Source organism: Otolemur garnettii, unplaced genomic scaffold (assembly GCF_000181295.1).
Source record: "Otolemur garnettii isolate 467f Iridium unplaced genomic scaffold, OtoGar3 scaffold00128, whole genome shotgun sequence".
In the NCBI taxonomy this organism is placed as follows: Eukaryota; Metazoa; Chordata; class Mammalia; order Primates; family Galagidae; genus Otolemur; species Otolemur garnettii.
The window spans coordinates 1,418,826-1,424,306 of record NW_003852523.1 but is presented as its reverse complement, the minus strand read 5'-3'; positions in this window follow the sequence as shown (position 1 = coordinate 1,424,306).

Here is a 5,481-nt window from a genome sequence, read left to right as displayed (position 1 = left end):
AGCTCACCACCTGGCAGAGCACAGGTCAGGACTCACCTCTATCTCTGTCCTCCTCTTCCCCAGTCCCTGATTCCTGCCAGCTTCCCACCTTGCCTCCCAACCTGATTCAGGGTAGGCAATACTCTTTCCAACAGCACTACTCCTGACTAGGCTTCCTCCAGGGCCTAGAAAAATTGGGAATTCGGGGAACCGCCCACCTGTCAGGCTGGGTCTTGTGAGTGCAGGTGGATCATCTCTGGGGTTCATGCTGGGGCACGAGCTTGCTGCCCCATGTGCCCAGCCCTGCTACGCTGAAGGGGACACAGAAGATATGGACATCTCCCTTCTCCTCTTAAATCCTGGCCCAGCCCTGGTCATCCTGCAACTCTGAACAAGCCAGAATCCAGTGCCTCATCTGAAAAATGAGGCTGCTAAGACCTCACAGATATAGATGTTACTTGGAGGCGCTAACCAGATAATATTCTGGAAGCACTTGTCAAAGTACCAGGTACACACTCTTAAAACTTAAAAAAAAAAAAAAGCAAACCTATGTGATTATAATTTGTCTATGAATAATGGCAAGTTCAAATTTGAATGTTTATTGTAATTACTTAATACAGGACAACTGGTATCATCGGTTGTGCTTTCCAAAGAGACTGACCAGCAGCTCTCCCTCCTGGTGTGTTTCTCCTGTCACTCGGGTGTCTTTTTCTTTTCTTTTGAGACAGAGTTTCAAGCTGTTGCCCTTGGTAGAGTGCCGTGGTGTCACGGCTCACAGCAACCTCAAACTCCTGGGCTTAAGCTATTCTCTTGCCTCAGCCTCATAAGTAGCTGGGACTACAAGCACCTGCCACAACACTGGTTATTTTCGCTTGTAGTTGTCATTGTTGTTTGGCAGGCCGGGGCTGGATTCTAACCCGCCAGCTCTGGTGTGTGTGGTGGGTGCCCTATCTGCTGAGCTACAGGCTCAGAGCCAATTCAGGGTGTCTTTTTAAGAACCAGCATGGCACCTGAAGTGAAGTCATTTGCTCTCCCGAACTCCTCCCTGTAAATGGCCTGTAGGTAATGCCTTCTTCAAGGAAACTACCTCAGCCTGGGATCTGTAAAAAGAATGTCACGTGCAGCCCCTCATTACCTCTTTACCGAATTTCAGTAGGAAAAATTGCATTTCCCCCACACAGATGAGGCTATCACTGGGTGGAGTCCAGCTCTGTCCCCATCACTGGTGCCATGAGTGAAATTAGGAGTTAGAGTGTATCAATGTCCAGACAGAAGTGCGGACCTGCCCTGAGCCTTCTCCTGAGACCTGGCCCTCAGTGCCCCAGGCTGGCTCCCATCCTTCCTGACTTTGATTTTATGTTGTGCTATCATCACAGTAATTCCTGAAAGGTAGACAAGTTTTTTCTTTGTCTCTCTACCTTAGGGTTGACACGGGATCTGGAGAAAGTATGGGAAGAAATTTCGAGGATTAGATGTGGCCTGTGTGTGACAGTGACAGGTTACGCTTATTCAGAGTCCGGCCGGCGTGGGTGGTGCTATGCCTTTACTACCTGTATTCTTTGAGTTTTTCAATAATCCTGGGGGGTAGAAGCTGTTGTCTCCTATCATGAGTGCAGTAACTGAGGCTTAGAGAATTTAAGTAACTTTTCTAGATTGCTTGTCATGAATGACAATGCCAGGGCTAAAACCACTTGTCTGGTTTAAAAATTAATATTTTATCGAAATCAAATTGAGCATACTGGTCAGCCCATTTGTCTTAATGGAGCACCTTGTACTTGTCTCAAGGGCAGAGTTAATTACTGAGATTGAGGGGTATCCAGGGGGTCGTGGTGTCTGCCCTCATGCAGATTTTATACCCAGAAAAACTGTCTCCCAAGTAAGAAAATGTTACTATTGATTACCAGAAGTCGTCCTGGCTGCTGTCTGTGTTTCTCCCTCCTGTCCTGCCATCTTACACCTCTGGCCTGCACCTTTCCTGCCTTTAAGCTGATGCGCCCCTATGGATTCTGCTCCCAGACTCTCCCCAGGAATCCTTCAGGAGCTCTCCTCTGCTGGTCACCCCCACCACACGCAGCAGCCCCCTCCAGCTAGCCACATTCCTGGTACATGCCATCCAGCCACCTGCTCCAAGGCTTCTGAATGTTCACATACAGCATTTGAAATGGAGATTCTGGAAGGGTGTGGGCAGCGCTTTAGGAGGCCAAGGCAGGAGGATTGTTTGAGGCCGGGAACTTAAGACCAGCCTGGGCAACTTAGCAAGACCCCATCTCTACAAGAAATTAACTGGGTACGATGGCATGTGCCTGTAGTCCTAGCCACTGGGGAAACTGAGGCAGGAGGATTGCTTGAGCCCAGGAGTTTGAGGTTGTAGTGAGCTAGGCTGATGCCATACTCTAGCCTAGGTAAGAGCAAGACCATGTTTCAGAACAAACAAAAAAACAAACAATAAATGAAAAGGAGATTCCATTGACTTTCATAAGCATATATAAAATACAAGACCAGTCATCGCTCATGGGTGTCCACCCTTGCAGTGCAATCTAAATTCCTTTTTTTTTTTTTTTGCAGTTTTTGGCCGGGGCAGTTTAAAACTTTGAACCTGCCACCTCCGGCATATGGGGCTGGCACCCTACTCCTTTGAGCCACAGGTGCTGCCCTGTGCAATCTAAATTCACTCCTCTTTCAATCTCCACACTGAGGGCACTGCAGGGACGGTGTCTGGGGGAGATGAGAGAGCTTTCTCAAAAAATTGCTTTTTGACTTGAAATGTAAACTTAAAATCACAGCGTCTGTGTAAAATCCATGAAGCAAAGGACACAGCTTGAATGTGATATTTTCCAGTGATATTTCATTACAATTAATAAAGCAAGTCCAGGAAGATCGTAAGCCCCAGGTGTGTATACTGTGCAAAAAGGGACCCAGAAAGTAAGTTTTTAGAAGCAGAGGCAGGGCTTGGGCTCTCTTGCTTGACAGGGCTGACTTTTTCCCTAATGGTGGAGGAGACACTGGGACTATGGCCAGGCCTCCCTCGCCCGCTGGCTGCACCTGCTCCCTCTTCATTTCCCCCTCTGGGCTAAGCATGGTGGTGCCTGACCTGGGGGGAAGCCTACAGTCCCCATCATCAGCAGGAAAGGAAGATGAAGGCAGGGTTTCTACAGGGGACATCATCTCAGCCCTGCCCATAAGTTTGTCCACGGATGTGGGTCCCTCAGAGGGGTTTCCTTCACATTGAGGTGGGTTTCTGAGAAGCCCAGGGCTCCTTCCCCAGTATTTCAATGCATTCTGCAGGCACCACTGTTGTCCCTGTCACACCTTAAAGTCAAGTTTCTAGGCTGCTTCAGCCTTGGAAATAAGGCACACACCAGCCTATGAAGGAAAGCAAGCAAACAGCCAGTGGTGTGAGATTACTTTTATAGATGAGTTTAAGAAAAGGTGACATTGAGTTATAAACTCTCAATCGTTATGAATGTACATGCCGGTATGTTTACATATTTATGATCCATGAAAGCAAAGGGGAGGGGGTGAGGGCTCCAGTGTCCACCTCCATGTAGGGCGGCCCCTAGGCAAGGCCAAGGCCTGACTTCTTGCCCACCAGAAACCACAGAGGGCAACCTCACTGTTGCCAAGCCCAGAGACCACAGGCACGGGGAGCAAAGTGTGGTCTGGACACTGCCTTCAGCTTTACCCCAATTCCCCAGAACTACTGACCTCAGCTTTGCCCCAAACCCCCAGAACACCTTGGCTCTCTAGGCCCAGAAATTTGCACTTTTTAAATCTGGGTTTCTAAGTGATTCTTACATAAAATAAAATATGCCAATTCCTGGATTGATTGGGTACACACCTTCAAGGCATACACACACACAGAGTCATGACCGAGGGCCAGACACTCCTTTTGGACGGGAACATTCTGTCCCTTATTTGAGGTCCTTTATCTCCAATCTGCAGCTGCTCTGGCCAGGGGAGACCTGTTCTCAGGTCTGGGTCCCCTCTGCCCCACTGGTGTTGGCTTGGCCAGTACTGACCTTGGGGACAGCGCATTCTTTTGTTTTTATTTGTGTGTTTAGTTGTATTCATACTTTCAATTGCATTAAGATAAGGAAGCTCTTGCTAGCTTTGGGCTATTGTCCTTTAAATGTGATCTGTGCTCTTACCCTTTGTAAGCAGGCTTCTGCAGTTGTATTGTGAGAAAGCAATTATTTGATTACGTTCAACTTTTTTGGGTCACATTCTTGTCGTTCCTTATAGGAGGAAGCATGCTTGTTGTTCCCATTTTTAATTCTGTTGTTGCATTTCATCTCACTGTTGTAAATGAGAGTCGTCTTGTGCTGTGATTTTAGTAATGGTTTTGCAGGTGCTCAGGTATTTTTAGATATTGATTTTTATAGTTTTCCTTTTTCTCTCCCTCAGGCAGACTGGAGCTGGCTCTGGACTTAATTTCTAGGAGAAAGAAGAAGGTTACAGGGGAGAGGCGGCTTTCTGGCTTTTCCTCTGCCGCCCCAGTAGAGTGGGAGCTCAGGGTCAGAATTCTGTCGTATTTTAGGGCAAAAAGCCACTTGTGCACCTGAGCCTGTGGAGCGAGATGCCCTCCCTGGTCCCCGGACCCCTCTGCCCTGCTGGGAGAGCACTGCTGAGAGCTTTACAAGTGGTTTGTCTTTCCTTTCCTTCTGAAATTTCCCCTCCCACCCTTAGAGAATGTTTCCGGGGACAGGATTTTATAACTTCTGTGTGTCACCCCAGAACATTCAACAAAATCAAATCTGTTCTCAGTGCCACTTGAAACAAAATATTGTGATTCTTTCTCACATTCCTGGCAACATTAACAATGATTTATTTTTACTGTCTTGCTATATAATACTTTAATATGTATATTGTCTTCTAGTTTCCTGTCTTTGACAGTGACACTGTGTAGTTTTTTAGATGGATGTAAATTGTTTCAACGTCATCTGATATAAATTATTGATCACCTTCCCAAGAAGGGACTGAAGTTCAGCCCTGCAGATGGTTGCACGACCCAGTGTTTGGATCAGCAGGTGGTGGCGGCTTTGCCCTCCCCTCTAAAGCTGATGGCTTCTCTCCCCCTAAACCCCTCTGTCTGTTGAGTGTCCCAGACAGCTCCCCCCACCCATCCTCCCCTGCACCATGGCTGCCCCCACAGAGCAGGTGTGGGGTGGGGAGTGCAGCCCCCTCATCCTTTCTCATTTCCTCATAATTTCTGAGCTAACAAAGTTAGCATGCAGCAGGGTGCTCAGAGGGAAGCAGAGATGTTTCATTTGTTTGGTGGCAGCTTGGACCCTCTGCCAGGCATCACTGAGTGTTGTCTTGTGGACCAGCTCTGGTTGGTGGTATTGGAGACGTGTGGGGCTGGAGCTGGTGAGCCCCTCCCTGCACCTCTGGGAGACAAGCCCATGACCCAGAACTTCAAGTCTTAAAGTGAAGCTGAAAAGCCAGATTTCATGTGAAATATCCCAATTTACAAATGTCAGTTCACATGTTTTTTTTTTTTTT